Source organism: Eschrichtius robustus, chromosome 1 (genome assembly GCF_028021215.1).
Source record: "Eschrichtius robustus isolate mEscRob2 chromosome 1, mEscRob2.pri, whole genome shotgun sequence".
Lineage (NCBI taxonomy): Eukaryota > Metazoa > Chordata > Mammalia > Artiodactyla > Eschrichtiidae > Eschrichtius > Eschrichtius robustus.
In genome coordinates, this window is record NC_090824.1 from 174,253,485 (window position 1) to 174,277,498 (window position 24,014).

A 24,014-nucleotide genomic window follows, 5' to 3' on the forward strand; every position below is an offset into this window, starting at 1 on the left:
AACCCTGAAGTGAAGATTTATAAGGTAGGCTGGTGCCCCTACACTTAAGGATTGGCTTTTTAAATTTCCCAAATCCCATCAAAAACCCTTTCCCTATACTAATTTTTTTTTTTTTTTGCTTATATTAACTACAGTAGAGTCTTTTGAATGCAACACAACAACAGCAAAACTTTTTTTCTGCGATCTCTTCATTCTCTGATAAATTTTTGTAATTTTGAATATGGATGGATTACACTGAACTTCTAATAGCTGTAAATATACTGAATAAAGGGAATTATAAGTATGCATGATATACCGTGGTCTTCATTAGAGCAACCTTATCCCATCCCACCCCAACTTTCCAAAGAATTCTTGGAAATATGAGAGGTAATTGAATTTTCCATCAAATGTGGGATGGAGATTTGAGTACTTTTATGTAAATTTCAAAGGACAGAATGTCCTGAGAGTGTAAAGGTTTGGCAATAATCCACTGCAGTGGTATGCTGAATACATAATAAACTGGAAAAACTCCTGAAATCACCTCCACTTTTACAATATGCTTTTTGGAGTGATAGTTCTTCTAACCCCAGTAACTTATAATGATCATTTTCTTCCAATCCTAATGGCTTACATTTTTTCCTTAGGAGAGCTCAGCTTAGTAATCATTTTTTAAATTTTTGCTCTATTTTTTAGTGTAACTATACCTCTAGGAGCAAGAATGTATCTTTCAACCTTTCTAAAAGGGACTCTTCAGGAAAATCCCAGGCATTATTGGTAAGTGGATGTAATTTTAAATAGTCAGCTAGAGAACACAGCATAAAGACCTAGAGAAAATAACATCAGATTTGTTAACAACTTGTTTGGAAAACTTGAAATTCTAACATGCATATAATGAAAGGAGGATCAAATAAAATAAATAAGCATTAATAGTCAAACAAACAAAACTCCTTAGTCCAAAGGGACTAGTGCCACCAAATATATGCTGTTTTTTCTAGACCCTGTTACCCTCGTGTGTCTTATAAAGAATTCATGTCTCATTCCAAATCTAATTCTACCTCTTCTCTGTAAGAAGCATTTGAAGAAGCTACATTAAAAACTGGCTGAACAAGAGAAGTGCTTATTGAACATTTGCCACATACAAAACACAATGCTAGTTCTTATGGACAATAAAAATGAACAAACAAAAAACTGAACATGACAGGTTTTATGTTCCAAGGCTTCACAAGCCATTGATAAATCCATGAGAAGCAGGAGAGGAAGTGAATGACCTCCACAAAGGTAATTTTGGGATTCAAGAGAAGCTGAAGTATTTCAAAGCAAGCATTTTAAGGATGAAAAGGGACTCTGACATACAGGTTAACAGGAAGGCAAAGTTTTTCCAAGTGGATGGAATAAACATAATTAACTGTGTGAAGACAAGAGTAGTTTCAAGGAGCTTGTAGATGAAGACATAGGGTGATCCACTTAGAGTTTAGAACGTTTGTACATGGCAGGAGCACGCATCAGAAAAGACAGGGAAGGAATCGCTAACTAAAGAGGATGACTTTTACATGATATGCACAGCAAGCTTCTGAAACAGCACAGGGTCAGGGGACAGTGAGTGTTAAGTGTACCTTTGGCAGTGCTTCCTCGCCTTGAACAATTCCAACTTACTATGCTAAGTCTTTCCAGTGCAGAAATAAACAGAAATAAACTCACAAGGATATGCTGTGAAGATCGGGGAACATTTCCATTTCTATCTATCCTTAATAGATCAATATTGAAATGTCCTGTGTAGGAAATCTGTGTCAAGCTGATCCGTCTTCTCCCTCACAGTAACAGCCCTATTAGAACATGCCTATACACATAAATCAATCATAAATAAGTCATAAAGTCTTTAAAATCTACCACCAAGGCCATTAAGATCTTTCTCTTTTGACCTTGGAGAAAATCTTTCTCAACAACAGGGATTCAGTCCCTGTTGTACAATGAGTGTGAATCGTTGCCTAAGTATATACTAACAATCGAAATACTTTGAGTTCCAAACTTCAATCTGCTTTAGATTTGTTGTATTATGCTAGGAAATGCCTTTGCATTTCTCTTTTCTGGTTCCTCCATCACTAAAATGGTGTTAATAAAAGTCATCACCTGTCTGCCTTCCAGGGATGTTGTGAAGATAAACTCACATCTTTAGTCAAGCACGCAGCTAATAGAATTCTCAATAGTAACTGTATTAATAACCATGACAGCAGCAAGGAGACATTATCATGCTGTGGGTATTATAATTTATTGGCCTGGGAACTCAACTCAAGGTCTGCAATTACAGAAATCTACGAGGAGGTGAAGTTTTCATTGGCACTCTTTTTGGAGACGTCTGTTTCTCTAGCTTTTCCACAGAGATTAGAAATGTTTTTCTGCACTTGGGAAGGTGGGGAAAGAGTTTATTCTCTCTCACAGCCTTACATTTAATAATAAATGATGGTACATCCTGCTTGCGTCCACACATAATACAGTTTTTAGGATAAAATAGACTGGTCACCTTATTTTTCTTAGTATTTGTCTTTTAAAACATTGACAGAAATTGTAATGGAATGCACACAGGATCAACCCATCTGTAGGCAGAAGGATTTGCTGAAGCCTAAAGCCCTATAGCCTTTCCTTGACGTGCCTCCCGGTATGACATTTTCAGGGTTCAGTCTTCAGGGATGGAGGCACTGTTTTGTGAGAGAGGCTCACACATTGGTAGGGTTTGTTGGGGTGGCAATACGGCCAGAGGGGGTGGGGAGGTGTGAAGCTGTTCCACCTACGTGTGTCTGCAAGGGCCACAAGAGCCAACTGCTCTAACAGACGCTCCTGGCACCTTCGCCCAATACACGTTTCCTTCCTGCTCACGTGGCTCTTCAGGCATTGTCTCCAGGACAGCCTCCTTTGTGATGTTCCAGAGACCCAGACCCCTCTACTGTGTGCTGCTGCTCTCTCCTGTGACCCCGAGTCCTTCCTTCAGCCTTCAGATAGGGAAAGAGAGGGTGAGGACTCCGTGAGAAAGGTTTGGTGGCCTGACCATGAAATAACATTCCCCAGGCCAGAGCTCAGGTGGATGACCACCTCTGACTTCGAGGGGGGTGGGGAAATAGTTCTTGCTGTGTTTCCAAAAGGTAATCTCATCAGTCTCTTTCACAGGCCCTAGGATATAGTAAGAACGTGTATAGGTTTTGCTGTCAGACAAACCACATATCTGGCTATTCTACTAGCCGTGTGACCTTGGATGACTTGTTTGATATGCTACATAATAGCTGTCCACTCCTCTTTGCCTTCTCTCTCTCTCCCACTTTCATTTTTTTAAAAAATATCTCAGGCTTTTTTTCTTTTGGGACCTTCCTCATAGGGTAGTGTTGAGAATTATATTCAGTAAAGCATATAAAAATCACCACTGTGTCTGGGACCAGACATGCTCTCAAGGACTCATTACTTCCCATTATTTTTATGTACCCTGGAAATCTTTGGGGTGGTGGTAAGCAAAGTGGGTTCAGACACCTGAGTTTCTCTCTTTGTCATATGACTAGAATGAGTTAAAAGAGTTTCAGTCTTTTAGGCATCAAATAATGATGATATTAAATGTGTATTAAACTACACCCATGGTCCTGAAAGAAAGTATGTAGAGAAAATTGGAGGCTGCAAAATTCAACTGTAGTTATAGCATTCCTTACATATGTCGTTTCCTTTCCAAATGTTTTGAAGAAAATGTATCAGTGTAAGGAAATGAGCCATTTTAAAATAATAAACTGCATGAGATCCTAGTATCTTTTGGGATTTGAGCTTATATGCTCTTCAGCCAGTCTATCTAGACTAATTGAATCCCCCTAATTGAGCTACAAATCTATGAGGATGAGTTCTTAAGGGATTTTCCAAACATCCTGCTTATAGATAAATCAAAATGATTACAAAGTAGTCCTTCTGACTGTGCTTGGCTGCAGAAGACTATGAAATGAAAAACAAGATGAGAGGAAATGTGCGCACTCTAAAATATGGAAAAGAGTTGGTGCAGGTTCAGGATTAGCTGTGCACAGATGTTGCTGTTGGCTCCTGGTTAAAGAATGTTTTCTCACTTTAAATCTGCATGACGATCTTATGTCTCCTGGAAATGGGACATAGATTGAGATATTTTCCCTATCAACTGGCCTTCTTGCTCTACTACTAAAATGTTTAAAGTGTTCTGAACAAATAGTAATTAAAGATGCAATTCTTTTGGAAGGGAAGATAAGTCACAGAACCCTGAAGTTAATGTAATTTCTCGGCATACTTTATCATCAGTATTCTGAGATCTACCCACAGCTAAAATTCATGGAATGAAGCTTTCTGAATTTCAAAATGCTTATTATTCTACCAGAAAAAAAAAAAAAAAAAAAGAGATGTGGTTAAAAACCAGGTGTTAAGAGGCCAGCTGACATCGAAGTTTGGCTGTTCCTTGGCATTTTAAACACTATGAATGATGTAAACTCCGTTTTCTGAAAATGCTTCAAGAAAAAGAATTAGTGGTCTAATCTGATCTCTAACAACTACATCTTTCCCATTTTCATTCACTATTTACAGATACAAGAAATGGAAGTCATGTATTTATAATTATAATTTGTCAAACCAAAATATGAAACTAATATAATTAATTCCATTGTTAGATGAAATTTCATTTATACACCTGAACAAATGACTCTGTTTCTTTAGCTTCAGTATTCTGGGTTGTAGACTTCCTTATATTTTAACATGCAACCTAGTAGTAAAAGAGATTAGTTTTTCTGCAAAATATTAATGTTGGTACATTTGAATATTCTATTTCTTAACAGTAGAATATTTTATTTGAAAAATTAAACTTCAGTATCAAAATGGGCAACTTAAGTAATGGGTTTATAAAAACAGAATCTATCCTTTTCCCAAATACATGTTACCTATAAGAAAATAAAGAGGATTTACACACAAGCTTTTCAGATAATTTTTTTTACAGTTTATTTTAAATATTGATCATAAACCAGGTTGGGAAACTCATACCTGGCTTGAAGGGGATGTCTTTGAGACTTAAAATGTTCCAGTGAAATATCATCCCCTGACACGGTTAAATTAAATTTCATAAAGTTCATCCACTAGCCTCTTGGCCTCTACTTCCAAATTTGTTTTATCATATGTACCATAAATTGAAAAGCAACAGGAAAAATCATGCTGAGCAGCTGTCCTGCTTACATAAAAATTATGAGAATGAAATTAACTACAGTTTATGATTCTGTTTCAGTTCTGATGATGAAGAAGCCGCATTATAAAGGAGATTTCCATTGCTGCCATTTACAAATACCCAGGAAGACAGGTGTGTTGATGGTATAAAACATGTTCTCTATACACATATAAGTAGGCAGAATAAGGCATTTAGATTCCACAGACTGACTATGAGAGGGACTAAAAGACCTTGAAAAACCAATGTTTTCTCACAAATTCACATAACTCCTTAAAATTGCCCCTATTATTTACAGCTTTGGCTCATATCATTTTAGGGCCTACGAGATCTTTAGTTGAAAAAATATAATAGCTTATATTTGTAGGGTGAATTGCATATAATGAAGCAGTTTCATACCTATTCTCTCTTATGATCCTCATACCTTAGTTTTATAAAGACAAGGGTGGAAGAGAGTTCCGTGGAGATGAACGGGCCCTGAAAAGCACATGACTGAACCCAAGGATTTTAATCTAGGCTGCTCTCTCTTTTATGATGACAATGATATCTTTACTCATATTTCATTGTATATATTAATGTGTCTTATCTGGAAAAGCTAGGAAGGTTCATTTTGATGGAGGGAAAAAGGAAATAATGCAAAGCACTGATCCATGCCAAGAAAGACAGGCCAGTTTGAATGGGAAGCTCAGGAAAAGAGACAAGGTGACAAAAAGTAGAGGAGAAGGGACACCTTTCAGATACCCTGAACAAAATAACTCCACTTAAGACAACTAAAAATGCTGGAAGAAAATTTAAACACGCACACTCACACACACACACACACACACACATACACACACATTGCATTACTCAGTTGTCAAGAAAGTGAGGCATTCTGAAAAATGAAAACAAATGTAAAAATGTGAATCCAAGAGAAAGCAAAACATTGAATCTGCATTTCACTCTTAGATATCTGATAAAACCTGGTGAAATGAGTTTTGATTTGAAAACTGAAGACAAATAAGGGGCATGACCAAGGCACAGAGTCCGAGAGTACCCTAGAATCTACACCTCAGTATAATGGTGCTCTGGAGACAAACCTGCCCCACAGATTAAAACAGGAAAGGGCCTTGGCCCAGGTTAGAGGAAAAATAAAATCACCTCTTAGAATTCATAAGACAAGCCAACCAACATATGAAATTAAGCTCTGAATTTACACCATCTATGTGGAAAACAAAACGCCTCCTAAAGAAATTTATTGTTGCCCTAGGTTTATGGTACACATAGAAGAAAATGCAAATTCTTTTGGAGGAATAGCCCTTCAACCTCCTCTGCAGAGTATTCTCACATATAACATATACTTGTAAGAAAGGTGAGATTACAGTTAAAAAGAAAATCGCAAGACACAAGAAAGCAAGCTAAAGAGGTTATTAAAAATAAGATTAAAGAGCAAGAGGAAAAACATTTAAAAAACAATTTAAAGACTAAAATCTAGACCTGAAAAACAAAATGAATGAAAAAAAAATCAATGGGTATAACAGGAGTTTAGAACTAGTTGAAGAAATAATTACACAAATACAATGTATATCTGAAATTTTTTTAAATGGCAGAAAAGAGACAAAACGTTGAAAATGTGACAGATCAACTAAGAGGAACAGACAACAGAGGAAGAAGTCTAAAGTTTGAATTGGAGTTTCTGAAGGACAGGCTGGAGGAGACAAAATCTTCAGAGAGAGAATGGCTAAGAAATTTCCAGAAGTCTAATAAGTGTGAATACTCACATTCAAGATCTCAGTGAATCTCAGTGTCTTTGGTTGGAGCATTTAATCCATTTACATTTAAGGTAATTATTGACATGCATGTTCCTATTACCATTTTCTTAATTGTTTTGGGTTTATTATTGTAGGTGTTTCCCTTCTCTTGTGTTTCCTGCCTAGAGAAGTTCCTTTAGCATTTGCTGTAAAGCTGGTTTGCTGGTGCTGAATTCTCTTAGCTTTTGCTTGTCTGTAAAGCTTTTAATTTCTCCGTCAAATCTGAATGAGATCCTTGCTGGGTAGACTCATCTTGGTGGTCAGTTTTTCCCTTTCATCACTTTAAATATGTCCTGCCACTCCCTTCTGGCTTGCAGAGTTTCTGCTGAAAGATCAGCTGTTAACCTTATGGGGATTCCCTTATGTGTTAATTGTTGTTTTTCCCTTGCTGCTTTTAATATTTGTTCTTTGTATTTAATTTTTGATAATTTGATTAATATGTGTCTTGGCGTGTTTCTCCCTGGATTTATCCTGTATGGGACTCTCTGTGCTTCCTGGACTTGATTAACTATTTCCTTTCCCATATTAGGGAATTTTTCAACTACAATCTCTTCAAATATTTTCTGAGTCCCTTTCTTTTTCTCTTCTTCTTCTGGGACCCCTATAATTCGAATGTTGGTACATTTAATGTTGTCCCAGAGGTCTCTGAGACTGTCCTCAATTATTTTCATTCTTTTTTCTTTATTCTGCTCTGCAGTAGTTATTTCCACTATTTTATCTTCCAGGTCACTTATCCATTCTTCTGCCTCAGTTATTCTGCTATTGATCCCTTCTAGAGAATTTTTAATTTCATTTATTGTGTGGTTCATCTCTGTTTCTTTGCTCTTTAGCTCTTCTAGGTCCTTGTTAAACATTTCTTGTATTTTCTCCATTCTATTTCCAAGATTTTGGATCATCTTTACTATCATTATTCTGAATTCTTTTTCAGGTTGACTGCCTATTTCCTTTTCATTTGTTAGGTCTGGTGGGTTTTTGCCTTGCTCCTTCATCTGCCGTGTGTTTCTCTGTCTTCTCATTTTGCTTAACTTAGTGTGTTTGGGGTCTCCTTTTCACAGGCTGCAGGCTCATAGTTCCCATTGTTTTTGGTGTCTGTCCCCAGTGGCCAATGTTGGATCAGTGGGTTGTGTAGGCTTCCTGGTGGAGGGGACTAGTGCCTGTGTTCTGGTGGAAGAGGCTGGATCTTATCTTTCTGGTGGGCAGGTCCACGTCTGGTGGTGTGTTTTGGGGTGTCTGTGGCCTTACTATGATTTTAGTCAGCCTCTCTGCTAATGGATGGGGTTGTGTTCCTGTATTGCTTGTTGCTTGGCATAGGGTGTCCAGCACTATAGTTTGCTGGTCATTGAGTGGAGCTGGGTCTTGGTGTTGAGATGGAGATCTCTGGGAGATTTTCACCGTTTGATATTACGTGGAGCTGGGAGGTATCTTGTGGACCAGTGTCCTGAACTTGGCTCTCCCACCTCAGAGGCACAGCCCTGGCCTAACCCTAACCCTAACCCTAACCTGGCTGGAGCACCAAACGCCTGTCATTCACACGGCTCAGAATAAAAGGGAGAAAGAAGATAAAATAAAATAAAAGTAAAGTAAAATAAAATAAAATAAATTTATTAAAATGAAAAATAATTATTAAGAAAAAAATCTTTTTATGTTAAAAAAAAAAAAACGGACAGACAGAACCCTAGGACAAATGGTAAAAGCAAAGCTATACAGACAAAATCACACACAGAAGCATACACATACACACTCACAAAAAGAGAAAAAGGGAAATATATATATATATATATATATCGTTGCTCCTGAAGTCCACCTCCTCCTTGGGATGACTCACTGTCTATTCAGGTATTCCACAGATGCAGGGTACATCAAGTTGATTGTGGAGATTTAATCCGCTGCTCCTGAGGCTGCTGGGAGAGATTTCCCTTTCTCTTCTTTGTTCGCACAGCTCCTGGGATTCAGCTTTGGATTTGGCCCCGCCTCTGAGTGTAGGTCTCCTGAGGGCGTCTGTTCTTCACTCAGACAGGACGGGGTTAAAGGAGCAGCTGCTTCGGGGGCTCTGGCTCACTCAGGCCAGGGGCAGGGAGGGGGACAGATGCGGGCCGAGCCTGCAGCGGCAGAGGCCGGCGTGACGTTGCAGCAGCCTGAGGCGCGCTGTGCGTTCTCCCGGGGAAGTTGTCCCTGGCCACGGGACCCTGGAAGTGGCAGGCTGCACTGGCTCCCAGGAGGGGCGGTGTGGATAGTGACCTGTGCTTGCACAAAGGCTTCTTGGTGGTGGCAGCAGCAGCCTTAGCGTCTCATGCCCGTATCGGGTCCGCGCTGATAGCCGCGGCTCGCGCCCGTCTCTGGAGCTCCTTTAAGCGGCGCTCTTAAGCCCCTCTCCTCGCGCACCATGAAACGAAGAGGCAAGAAAAAGCCTCTTGCCTCTTAGGCAGCTCCAGAATTTTTCCCGGACTCCCTCCCGGCTAGCTGTGGCGCACTAGCCCCTTCAGGCTGTGTTCACGCAACCAACCCCAGTCCTCTCCCTGGGATCCGACCTCTGAAGCCCGAGCCTCAGCTCCCAGCCCCCGCCCGCCCCGGCGGGGGAGCAGACAAGCCTCTCGGGCTGGTGAGTGCTGGTTGGCACCGATCCTCTGTGCAGGAATCTCTCCGCTTTGCCCTCCGCACCCCCGTGGCTGCGCTCTCCTCCGTGGCTCCGAAGCTCCCCCCTCCGCCACCCGCAGTCTCCACCCGCGAAGGGGCTTCCTCGTGTGTGGAAACCTTTCCTCTTTCACGGCTCCCTCCCACTGGTGCAGGACTCATCCCTATATTTCTGTCTCTGTTTTTTTCTTTTTTCTTTTGCCCTACCCAGGTACGTGGGGAGTTTCTTGCTTTTTGGGAGGTCTGAGGTCTTCTGCCAGCGTTCAGCATAGGTGTTCTGTAGGAGTTGTTCCACATGTAGATGTCTTTCTGACGTATTTATGGGGAGGAAGGTGATCTCTGTGTCTTACTCTTTCGCCATCTTGAAGCTCCTCCTCCATTAGTTATTTTGATTGATTTTTTTTGGATTTTCAACATAGACAATCATGTCATTTGTGAACAATTTTAACTCTCCAATCCTATTAGTGTACCTTTATTTCCTTTTCTCATTTTATTGCATTAGCTAAGACTTCCAATTTGATTTGAACAGGAGTGATGAAAGGGGACATCTTTGCTTTGTCCTTCATCTTAGGCAAAAAGCCTCTAGTTCCTCACCATTATGTATAATGTTAGCTGTAGACTTTTTGTAGATATTCTTTATCAAGTCAAGGAAGTTCTCTTTTATTCCTAGTTTTCAAAGAGTTTTTATGATGAATTAACTGTTGGATTTTGCCAAATGCTTTTTCTGCATCAACTGAGATGATCACATGATTCTTCTTCTTTAGCCTGTTGATATGATGAATTACATTAATTGATTTTTCAAATCTTGAGCCATCCTTGCATACGTGAGATAAATCCCATTTGGTTGTGGTATGTAATTTTTACAGTGTTTGATTCATATTGTTAACATTATGTTGAGAATTTTGCTTCTGTATTTATAAGACATATTGTAGTTTTCCTTTCCTGTAATGTGTTCATCCGGTTTGGTGTTAGGGTAATGCTGGACTCATAGAATGAGTAGGAATTATTACTTCTGCTTCTATTTTCTGAAAGAGATTGTTGAGAAATGGTATTTTTTTCTTTAAATGTTTGGTGGAAGTCACCAGTGAAACCATCTAGATCTGATGCTTTCATTTTGGAAGGTTATTATTAATTCAATTTCTTTAACAGATATGGCCCTATTCAGATTATCTACATCTCTTCATGGGACGTTTATTACATTGTGTCTTTCAAGGAATTAATACATTTATCTAATTTTAGGTCATAGAGTTGTTCATAATATTCTTTTACTATCCTTAATGTCCATAGGATCATTAGTGATGGCCCTAATTTCATTTCCAATATTAGTAACTTTTATCTTCTCCCATTTTCTTCTTGTTTAGCCTGGCTAGTGGATTACCATTTTATTATCTTTTCAAATAATCAGGTTTTGATGTCATTGATTTTTCTCTGTTTTCCTGTTTTCAATTTCGTTCATTTCAACACAGCAACAGTCAGCTCTACCCACCACCAGAGCCTCCCATCAAGCCTCTTAGATAGCCTCAACCACCAGAGGGCAGACAGCAGAAGCAAGAAAAACTACAATCCTGCAGCCTGTGGACCAAAAACCACAGTTACAGAAAGATAGACAAGATGAAAAGGCAGAGGGCTATGTACCAGATGAAGGAACAAGAAAAAACCCCAGAAAAACAACTAAATGAAGTGGAGATAGGCAACCTTCCAGAAAAAGAATTCAGAATAATGATAGTGAAGATGATCCAGGACCTCGGAATAAGAATGGAGGCAAAGATTGAGAAGATGCAAGAAATGATTAACAAAGACCTAGAAGAATTAAAGAACAAACAAACAGAGATGACCAATACAATAACTGAAATGAAAACTACACTAGAAGGAATCAATAGCAGAATAACTGAGGCAGAAGAACAGATAAGTGACCTGGAAGACAGAATGGTGGAATTCACTGCTGCGGAACAGACTAAAGAAAAAAGAATGAAAAGAAATGAAGACAGCCTAAGAGACCTCTGGGACAACATTAAACGCAACAACATTCGCATTATAGGGGTCCCAGAAGGAGAAGAGAGAGAGAAAGGACCCGAGAAAATATTTGAAGAGATTATAGTCGAAAACTTCCCTAACATGGGAAAGGAAATAGCCACCCAAGTCCAGGAAGCACAGAGAGTCCCATACAGAATAAACCCAAGGAGAAACACACCGAGACACATAGTAATCAAAGTGGCAAAAATTAAAGACAAAGAAAAATTATTGAAAGCAGCGAGGGAAAAACGACAAATAACATACAAGGGAACTCCCATAAGGTTAACAGCTGATTTCTCAGCAGAAACTCTGCAAGCCAGAAGGGAGTGGCATGATATATTTAAGGTGATGAAAGGGAAGAACCTACAACCAAGATTACTCTACCCGGCAAGGATCTCATTTAGATTTGATGGAGAAATCAAAAGCTTTACAGACAAGCAAAAGCTGAGAGAATTCAGCACCACCAAACCAGCTCTACAACAAATGCTAAAGGAACTTCTCTAAGTGGGAAACACAAGAGAAGAAAAGGACCTACAAAAACAAACCCAAAACAATTAAGAAAATGGTCATAGGAACATACATGTCGATAATTACCTTAAACGTGAATGGATTAAATGCCCCAACCAAAAGACACAGGCTTGCTGAATGGATACAAAAACAAGACCCATATATATGCTGTCTACAAGAGACCCACTTTAGACCTAGGGACACATACAGACTGAAAGTGAGGGGATGGAAAAAGATATTCCATGCAAATGGAAATCAAAAGAAAGCTGGAGTAGTTATACTCATATCAGATAAAATAGACTTTAAAATAAAGAATGTTACAAGAGACAAGGAAGGACACTACATAATGATCCAGGGATCAATCCAAGAAGAAGATATAACAATTATAAATATACATGCACCCAACATAGGAGCACCTCAATACATAAGGCAACTGCTAACAGCTATAAAAGAGGAAATCGACAGTAACACAATAATAGTGGGGGACTTTAACACCTCACTTACACCAATGGACAGATCATCCAAAATGAAAATAACTAAGGAAACAGAAGCTTTAAATGACACAATAGACCAGATAGATTTAATTGATATATATAGGACATTCCATCCAAAAACAGCAGATTACACGTTCTTCTCAAGTGCGCACGGAACATTCTCCAGGATAGATCACATCTTGGGTCACAAATCAAGCCTCAGTAAATTTAAGAAAATTGAAATCATATCAAGCATCTTTTCTGACCACAACGCTATGAGATTAGAAATGAATTACAGGGAAAAAAACGTAAAAAAGACAAACACATGGAGGCTAAACAATACGTTACTAAATAACCAAGAGATCACTGAAGAAATCAAAGAGGAAATAAAAAAATACCTAGAGACAAATGACAATGAAAACACGACGACCCAAAACCTATGGGATGCAGCGAAAGCAGTTCTAAGAGAGAAGTTTATAACTATACAAGCCTACCTAAAGAAACAAGAAAAATCTCAAGTAAACAATCTAACCTTACACCTAAAGAAACTAGAGAAAGAAGAACAAACAAAACCCAAAGTTAGCAGAAGGAAAGAAATCATAAAGATCAGAGCAGAAATAAATGAAATAGAAACAAAGAAAACAATAGCAAAGATCAATAAAACTAAAAGTTGGTTCTTTGAGAAGATAAACAAAATTGATAAGCCATTAGCCAGACTCATCAAGAAAAAGAGGGAGAGGACTCAAATCAATAAAATCAGAAATGAAAAAGGAGAAGTTACAACAGACACCGCAGAAATACAAAGCATCCTAAGAGACTACTACAAGCAACTTTATGCCAATAAAATGGACAACCTGGAAGAAATGGACAAATTCTTAGAAAGGTATAACCTTCCAAGACTGAACCAGGAAGAAACAGAAAATATGAACAGACCAATCACAAGTAATGAAATTGAAACTGTGATTAAAAATCTTCCAAAAAACAAAAGTCCAGGACCAGATGGCGTCACAGGTGAATTCTATCAAACATTTAGAGAAGAGCTAACACCCATCCTTCTCAAACTCTTCCAAAAAATTTCAGAGGAAGGAACACTCCCAAACTCATTCTATGAGGCCACCATCACCCTGATACCAAAACCAGACAAAGACACTACAAAAAAAGAAAATTACAGACCAATATCACTGATGAATATAGATGCAAAAATCCTCAACAAAATACTAGCAAACAGAATCCAACAACACGTTAAAAGGATCATACACCATGATCAAGTGGGATTTATCCCAGGGATGCAAGGATTCTTCAATATATGCAAATCAATCAGTGTGATACACCATATTAACAAACTGAAGAATAAAAACCATATGATCATCTCAATAGATGCAGAAAAAGCTTTTGACAAAATTCAGCACCCATTTATGATAAAAACTCTCCAGAAAGTGGGCATAGAGGGAACCTACCTCAACATAATAAAGGCCATATATGACAAACCCACAGCAAACATCATTCTCAATGGTGAAAAACTGAAAGCATTTCCTCTAAGATCAGGAACGAGACAAGGATGTCCACTCTCACCACTATTATTCAACATAGTTCTGGAAGTCCTAGCCATGGCAATCAGAGAAGAAAAAGAAATAAAAGGAATACAAATTGGAAAAGAAGAAGTAAAACTGTCACTGTTTGCAGATGACATGATACTATACATAGAGAATCCTAAAACTGCCACCAGAAAACTGCTAGAGCTAATTAATGAATATGGTAAAGTTGCAGGATACAAAATTAATGCACAGAAATCTCTTGCATTCCTATACACTAATGATGAAAAATCTGAAAGAGAAATTATGGAAACACTCCCATTTACCGTTGCAACAAAAAGAATAAAATACCTAGGAATAAACCTACCTAGGGAGACAAAAGACCTGTATGCAGAAAACTATAAGACACTGATGAAAGAAATTAAAGATGATACCAACAGATGGAGAGATATACCATGTTCTTGGATTGGAAGAATCAACATTGTGAAAATGAGTATACTACCCAAAGCAATCTACAGATTCAATGCAATCCCTATCAAATTACCAATGGCATTTTTTACGGAGCTAGAACAAATCATCTTAAAATTTGTATGGAGACACAAAGGACCCCGAATAGCCAAAGCAGTCTTGCGGGAAAAAAATGGAGCTGGAGGAATCAGACTCCCTGACTTCAGACTATACTACAAAGCTACAGTAATCAAGATAATATGGTACTGGCACAAAAACAGAAGCATAGATCAATGGAACAAGATAGAAAGCCCAGAGATTAACCCACGCACCTATGGTCAACTAATCTATGACAAAGGAGGCAAAGATATACAATGGAGAAAAGACAGTCTCTTCAATAAGTGGTGCTGGGAAAACTGGACAGCTACATGTAAAAGAATGAAATTAGAATACTCCCTAACACCATACACAAAAATAAACTCAAAATGGATTAGAGACCTAAATGTAAGACTGGACACTATAAAACTCTTAGAGGAAAACATAGGAAGAACACTGTTTGACATAAATCACAGCAAGATCTTTTTTGATCCACCTCCTAGAGTAATGGAAATAAAAACAAAAATAAACAAGTGGGACCTAATGAAACTTCAAAGCTTTTGCACAGCAAAGGAAACCATAAACAAGACGAAAAGACAACCCTCAGAATGGGAGAAAATATTTGCAAATGAATCAACGGACAAAGGATTAATCTCCAAAATATATAAACAGCTCATTCAGCTCAATATTAAAGAAACAAACACCCCAATCCAAAAATGGGCAGAAGACCTAAATAGACATTTCTCCAAAGAAGACATACAGACGGCCACGAAGCACATGAAAAGATGCTCAACATCACTAATTATTAGAGAAATGCAAATCAAAACTACCATGAGGTATCACCTCACTCCTGTTAGAATGGGCATCATCAGAAAATCAACAAACAACAAATGCTGGAGAGGGTGTGGAGAAAAGGGAACCCTCTTGCATTGTTGGTGGGAATGTAAATTGATACAGCCACTATGGAGAACAATATGGAGGTTCCTTAAAAAACTAAAAATAGAATTACCATATGACCCAGCAATCCCACTACTGGGCATATACCCAGAGAAAACCGTAATTCAAAAAGACACATGCACCCGAATGTTCATTGCAGCACTATTTACAATAGCCAGGTCATGGAAGCAACCTAAATGCCCATCAACAGACGAATGGATAAAGAAGTTGTGGTACATATATACAATGGAATATTACTCAGCCATAAAAAGGAACGAAATTGAGTCATTTGTTGAGACGTGGATGGATCTAGAGACTGTCATACAGAGTGAAGTAAGTCAGAAAGAGAAAAACAAATATTGTATATTAATGCATGTATGTGGAACCTAGAAAAATGATACAGATGAACCAGTTTGCAGGGCAGAAGTTGAGACACAGATGTAGAGAATGGACATATGGACACCAAGGGGGAAAACTGCGGTGAGGTGGGGATGGTGGTGTGCTGAATTGGGCGATTGGGATTGACATGTATACACTGATGTGTATAAAATTGATGCCTAATAATAACCTGCAGTATAAAAAAACAAACAAAACAACTAATACTAAACTTTCATTGGGTTATTTGTATGGAAATATGTTAACATAAATGTTTCAGACATTACATGAAATTTCTAAAAATCTTATATTTGTATTTGTATGGAAATATGTATGGAAATATGTTAATATAAATGTTTCAGACATTACATGAAATTTCTAAAAATCTTATATGTTCTGGTATAATGTTATAAGTAATAATCCTAGTTATTACTTTAAAATGTATATCTCAGAAATAACTAATTTTCTTGTCAACTGCATTATTATGAACTTTCATCAAATCTTTAACTGTGGTCATTTTTAAGTCTTTTGTCATTTACAGACAGTTCTGGGTGTACTCTGATGATTTTGCAAATATGTTCCTATAAAAGGGTTTCATCTTCAAGAAATTCATGGAAAAGACTCTGACAAGTACAGGTTTCTGGTAACTGACTGTACTGCTGAACTGAATGAATAAGCATTTTCAGAACTCTAATGAGAAACTGATGAACTCATAAAAGTGCAAACAAAAGATCAAGATGAAAAAAAAAAATTAATTACATGGGACTGAGTGAACTGATGAGGATGAGTATAATTTTTGTGACATTCTGTCTGAATTAAAAAAAAAAAAATCCCACAAGGACTCAGAGGCAAAGAATATACAAATCAATTTTCACTGCAAAGTAAAGGAGCTGTTACAGTGGAGGATTACTGGACTGAATGTCGATATTATGACATAGTATGAGTGTGTTTCATGTTTGGTAATTGCAATCATTGTTGCTTTTGTTGTGGTCATCCATGTACAATGCTTGGTGTCAGTCTATTTATCTCTTGTAAAAATAAAATACAGTGTGTGTGTGTGAAAAAAAAAATTTCATTCATTTCTGCTCTAATTTTAATTCTTTACTTCTATACTCTTTAAATTTGTATTCCTCTTCTTTCTCTTGTTTCATAAAGGGAAGATTATGTTATGGATTTTAGCTCTACCTTCTTTCTGATACATGAATTCAATGCTGTGAGTTTTCTTGTAAGTATTGCTTTTGCTGCATCTCACAAATTTTGATGTTTTATTTTTAAATTCAAATTTCAATTTGACTTTGAAAAAGTTTAATTTTTATTTATTTGGTTTAAAATATTTTTAATTTCTCTTGAGACTTCTTCTTTGACCCATGTGTTTTAGAAGCGTGTTGTTTGATCGCCAATATCCTACGTTTTCCAGCCATCTGTCTGATATTAATTTCCAGTTTAATCTCACTATAAGAGTCTACTTTGTATGATGTCTATTCTTTTATATTTGTTAAGGTATGTTTTATGCCACAGAATATGGTCTATCTTTGTGACTGTTCCATGTGAACTTGAAAAAAAATGGGTAATCTGATGTTCTTGAAATCCAGCTGATTGATGGTGCTGTTAAACTATATCCTTACTGATTTTGTGCCTGATTTATCTGTCAATTACTGACCGAGGTGTCTTGAAATCTCCTGCTATAATAGTAAATCTATCTATTTTTCCTTATAGTTTTATCACCTTTTTTTTTCATTTATTTTGATATTCTGTTGGTAAATGCATATACATTATGGATTGTTATGTCTTCTTGAAGAACTGACCCCTTTATTGTTATATAATGTCCCTTTTCTTTTGACATCCAAATGGTTTATTTGCATGATATAAAAAGCATATTTCCAACAGTGTGTCAAGTATCTGAGAATAACATTATTTTTAATAAAAACAAAACCTTCTGGAGAGACCCTCCCTCTTTCAGGTCAGGCAGCCCAAATGTCCACCATGTCTAGCAGTGCAGAGACATGGAGCTCAGAGGCAACTTCCACTTCCCCTGAACCTGGGATCAGCCTTTCCAAGTGCTTCAGAGATGTGCCTGCTGCCTCTGACAGCTGCAGTGGCTCCTGTCCTTTCATCCTGAGGGCTAGTAGTTGCAAATGTTTTCATCGCAGCTCCAATAGTCTAAGGCAGAGGTGGCCAGAATCTGAGGAAGGTCGAGGGGAAGGGAAGTTGAATCTGTAAATGCTCCTGAGTTTTCAGACAACCACTGCTGAAGTTGATCTTCAAACCTCTTTCTCCAACAGCAGATTCTGGACAGACGCTGGGCAGGAGCTCCTGGCCAGGGGCTCCACACACCAGATTTTCAGCACTGGGAAGCCTCCCCTCTTGGCCAGCCTCCACACTCGTCTTCCCTGAAAACTGTTTGCAGAAGGATGACAAGACTTTATCCCCAAACTCCCCTGACTTAGCTGTTGCTCCTTCTGTGTCTGGCTGGTACCCAGGACAAAGGAACATCATAGTTTTTCAAGCGATTTTTTAACAGAATATACACATATCTGACCATCTTCACTCAGTGCCTCCGATAAAACAAAAAGCCAGGGGGCCGTCCAGTGCCCCAGCCTGTGGTTGATGCACAAGGCAATGACATCCTCCCGTGGGATCTGGCAACCGAGGACCCTGCCCGAGCCAGGAGGGAGGCCTGGCAGGGAGGGGGTTGGCGGGAGGGGGGGGCATTTTTTCCAGACTTACACTCTGCAAAGCGGGTTCTGACCTGTGACTGGAGGACGGGCTGCATCTGGCGAGAGCTGAGGCTCTGGAGGCACAATGGAATGGACGACCAGGGAGCACACGCGGGGGCCAGGAAGCCGCAGGGCGGCAGGTCCATCCATAGAAGCCAAGTGCAGCCCGCCCACCAGTCCCCACCCGGCAAACTTAGTGATGGGCCAAGACAGGTCGCAAGCTGCTCGGAGGTCAGGCCAGCCCACTGTTCAACAGTTCATTGACGGTGTTGGGCTCCCGGGACGAACCCCGCCAGCAGCCTCTCTTCCGTCACGAAAAACCTGCCACTAAACTCCTATCCAAGCCCATTTTCCTCGAATGAAAGAAAGTCTGGCTGCAAAGGGGCCCCGGGGCAACGCGAGGCCAGGCGTTGCTCGGCCTGTGAAACCTCAGTCGGGCCTTGGAAACCATTCGTGGCATCAGGGATCTTAAAACCGGCATAATTGGAAACCAGCTTACCTGAAACCAACTCCTGCATCGTCAGAGCATCTTCTCCTCCTTCTCTTCTCTCCTGCGTCCGCACCGGGCTGCGCGCAGGACTTGTGTTTGCGCTGAGAAGAACGACGTCCTGCAGAAGACGCTGGAGCGCCGGACACCGCGGAAACCCTGAGCTTTTACCACACGCTGCACTGTTTCTTCCCGAAATGAAATCTGACCAAATCGAAGTGGCCGCGTGGCCTGAACTGTTCTAAGGAACCACAGGAAGATGTTGAGAAACGCCAGGCGGCCGGCGGTCTGAGAGGACTAGCGGGCTTCGGCTTCTGACCCGATGACTGAGGGTTATAAATCCGGGGAGCACAAATAAGTCCTCTTCCCGAAGCAGACTGCTCAACCCGGGAGCTCCCTTCACCTTCGTGACCCGCCCGCCGCCCGCTGCCCTGGGGCGCCGGCCCAGCTGGAAGAGCAGGCTGCACCGCTGCCAAACAGCGAGCCCTTCACAAAACCCCGAGCAGAAAAGGCAGCGGACTGACTTCCGGTCCCCGACTTCCGGTCCGTCCTGCGTGCTGGGTCCCTGCGTGCTGGGTCCCTGCGCTCAGGTTCTGCTCCTCAGCCAGGCGGGGTTGGTCTGCAGTGTCTCTAGTTATTGCTGATAATACAGATGAGATTTACTGTATGGAATTGGTTCACGTGATTATGGAGGCTGATGAGGCCCAGAATCTGCAGGATGGCCAACAAGCTGGAGATCCAGGAGAGCAGGTGGTGTGGCTTCAAGTAGGAAGGCCCTCAGGCTCCAGACCCAAGAAAAGGCTTGTTTCACTTGGAGTCCCAAGTAGGTGCAAAAGGCAGTGTCCCAGTTTGAAGACTGCCAATAGAATTCTATCTTACCCAGGGAAGGGTCTGCCTTTTTGTTCTATTCAGGCCTTCAACTGATTTGAGGAGGCCCACCCACATTGGGGAGGGCCCTCTGCTTTGCTCAGTCTGCTGATTCAAATGTTAATCTCATCCACATTCACGTTAACAGACAAACCCAGAATTATATTTGACCAAGTGTCTGGGCACGTTGTGACCCAGTCAAGTTGACATGAAAAATTAACCATTACATCATCTTTTTTAAAAAATTAAATTGGAAAAAGAAATACAAATGAAAGAGAAGAGGAGGAAATGCATATGCAGTCCAATATCAAATAGGTTTCTAGTCGATGGCATCTTATTCATTTCTTGCTTATTCAACTATATTTAGCCACATTTTACTGGGTTTATTTTCTTAATCCCACTTGTCATGCTATTCAATGAGCAACGACAGTGTGCAGGTATCGACAACTGTTGAAATTGTGGTTTCAGTACTGAAACATGCTCTAATTTGAAATTTTTATATTAATCAAAATTAATTGTCAAGATAAAGTTCAACAGGTATAATGGACATGTGTAAACTACCTGGTTTATTTTATCAAAGTACTATATATATCTAGGGGTCTTTATATAACGTTTTTAATCTTGACCACCTATGAGATTCTTTTTACAATACAATTTACACCATTTTGAAAAATATTACAGTTGGGGATAGCAGGATGAGTAAGACAAGAGAAATTCTTTTAAGAAAGCTTAAAATCGAATGCATGCAATGCTAAGGATACCACCTGTGCATACCATACACATGTTAAGTGCTATGGAAAATAGTATTTTACAAAGCTAAGCTTTTTATAGAAATATTAATAAGTATGAAGTTTAAATTTTACTTGGGAAATCATATTTTTGTTTATTCTTTGTAACATATCTATTATTACTCTCTAACTTTTTGATTATTAGTTCTGTGTCTCAGCTGTTTATTCTCAGCTGTTTATTTTCACTCTTCTCTCTTCATCTTTTTCTGTTTACAATGTAATTAAAGAGGTAATACAGACTATAGAGTATTGCAAAAATATATCTTAGGATTGTGGACTTAATCTTTTATTTAAGATATAGTCAATGAAAGATTCTAGCTTGGTTGCTAAATTTTGTATGGTTAGAGCTTCATTCATAAAAGGAAAGGATTAAAAATTACTCTTCTATTTTAATTTATAAAGTAGAAATTATTTCAAGCATACTTAATGTGTAAAGTGTATATAACAGAGAGGAAAGAATTCTAATTACATGCTTGACTTGAGGAACTTAATTTAGTTGCCTGAGAAAAGTTAGTTTGATAAAATATTTTTGTTGATGTCATTTCCACAGACCAACATAGTTGGTACTTTCACTTATAGACTGATTAATTGATGACAACTGATTTTTTTATTTTTGTTTCTAAAAGGAGTAATAATAGATATGTTACAAAGAATAAACAAAAACATAATCTCCCAAGTAAAACTTAAACTTCATATTTATTAATATTTATATAAAAAGCTTAGCTTTGTAAAATACTATTTGGCTAATTGTAGTTCTGAATGAGAAAGTTAAAACACTGACTCTTGGGCTTCCCTGGTGGCGCAGTGGTTGAGAATCTGCTTGCCAATGCAGGGGACACGGGTTCGAGCCCTGGTCTGGGAAGATCCCACATGCCGCGGGGCAACTGGGCACGTGAGCCACAACTACTGAGCCTGCGCATCTGGAGCCTGTGCTCCGCAACAAGAGAGGCCGCGATAGTAAGAGGCCCGCGCACCGCGATGAAGAGTGGCCCCCGTTCGCCGCAACTAGAGAAAGCCCTCGCACAGAAACGAAGACCCAACACAGCCAAAAATAATAAATAAATAAATAAATAAATAAATAAATAAATAAATAAATAAATAAATAAAAACGCTGACTCTTCCTGGGAAAATATAGGAGGAAATTTCCATTGCCTGGGTTAGGTAAATATAACACATTAAGCAATAATTATAAAGTTTAAAGAAAAAGATGCATTGGTCTCCATTCAAACTAAGAAATTCTATTTATTAAATCATGCCAGGAGCATGAAAATATAAGCTACAACATGGATGGATTTTGCTTCTAAATGTGACAAACTAAGTCTCTACCAGATAACCCTCTGCAAAATGCAACTGAAAATCTTGGACATAATAGGAAAAGCAACTACCTGAAGAGTGAACAGCAACAGAAGGACTCTGGTGAGGAATGCACACTTTGAGAGGATTAGAGCCTGGGAGCTATCAAGATTCTTTTGCTTGTAGCCTTGGGCCAAGTTCAGTCTCTGTGGCATGTACCGTCTTCCTGGCCAGAGACACCTGGAAAGTGGGGTTGGGAAACACTGAAAGCTGAAGAGAGGGGAAGAATCCCCCAAATATTTCTACCCACATCTCCGACTGACCCCTGAAACCACATGTATAGGATGGACTGAAAACATCTCGGCTAAAGACAAATTATCTGGGCTAAGACCCAGCTGCCTCCTAAGGAATACAGTTTACAGCTCAAACTCAGCGAAGAAAATTAATTGCTAAGACATATGAAACAATATTCATCAGAGAAATCTTACAGGATTCAGAATCTCCTTAAGTTAATATTCATAATACCTGGGGTATAATCCAAGATTAATAGACATATGAAGAATCAGGAAAATAGAACACATTCTCAGAAGAAAATCAATGGAGTCTGATCCTGAGATGAACCAGATGTTTCAACTAATAGACAAAAATTTTAAAGCAGCAGTTATATGTATTTTTAATAAATAAAACATATTTTTGATGAATGAGAAAGACTAAGTATTAAGAAAGAAGTAAAAATAACGAAGTTTTATTTTCATTTCAAATGTCAATTCTGCAAAGAAAAATAGAATTTCTGGAATAAAATATTCACACACAATAAAATTGCTAAAATTAAAAAGCAGTTAACACTAAGTGCTGAGGAGGATGTGGATCAGGAAATCTCATACATCACTGGTGGGGATGAAAAATGATCTGGAAGTTTCTCAAAAGTTAAACGTATATTTAACAAGTGACTCAATAATTCTATTCCTCAGCATTTACCAAAAAGAAATTAAACTATGTCAACAAAGACTGGTACATAGTAGCTTTATACTTAACAGCCTGAACTAAAGCCAACTCCAATGCCCACTGACAGAACAGATCCACAAATTTGGTCTCCTCACAAGTATAATAGTATGCAGCAACAGAAGTGAATGTCTTACTTTTATTAATAACATGTATATCAAAAACACTTTAGTGACTGAAAGAAGACAGATACAAAAGAAGATATGTTATAATTCCATTAGTATGACATTCTGAAACTGGCTAAACTGTTTTGTACTTACAGACTGCAAAGCAATGTCTACGTGGGTTTGGGATGGAGGAGCTAATAATGTGAAGCACAAAGGGTCTTTGTGGGATGAAGCAGTGTTGTGTCTTAATTATGGCAATAGCAAAATATTTTAATAGGCAGTCAAAAATATGTAGGGTTAGCGTCAGAACTTACTCAACTGTTGACGAGTTATAGGATATTAAATTAAAAAGTTTGTTTAAATGTTCTTAACCCAGGTTTCCTTTGCTTAAATGATAGCGATTCTTTTCATTATTCTTAAAACCTGTCAGCATCAAGGAACATATTTTGTGAAATGCTGCTGTAGGGGGATAGACAAATAACAAACCAAGGAAACTAAGTGTAAGCCCCTTACTCCCTTGTAGAAGATAGAGCAGGAATACAAATATCTCTATCACATTTAGTGCTAAGTGCTATAAAAAGATTTATTAAATGTGCTAGAAATTTTAACAATGTATCTCCCGTGTCCCTTCTTAAATGCAGTTTAAAGACACGAGAATGAGACCTTTTGAGCTAAAATTTCCCCTGGTAGTCTCTGTTTTTAATATAACCTACGGGCTAGAAATATTAACACCTTCCTAATAAATTTAGATATGAAGAGAATTCCCTTAAGAAACAAGGA

At 38.7% G+C, this 24,014-nt stretch overlaps 1 pseudogene; it reads right to left on the reverse strand.

Annotated features, from left to right (window-relative positions):
- Positions 1-17,934: 17,934 nt before the first annotated feature.
- LOC137765099 (germinal-center associated nuclear protein pseudogene) lies at positions 17,935-18,746 on the reverse strand (annotated as a pseudogene).
- Positions 18,747-24,014: the final 5,268 nt, after the last annotated feature.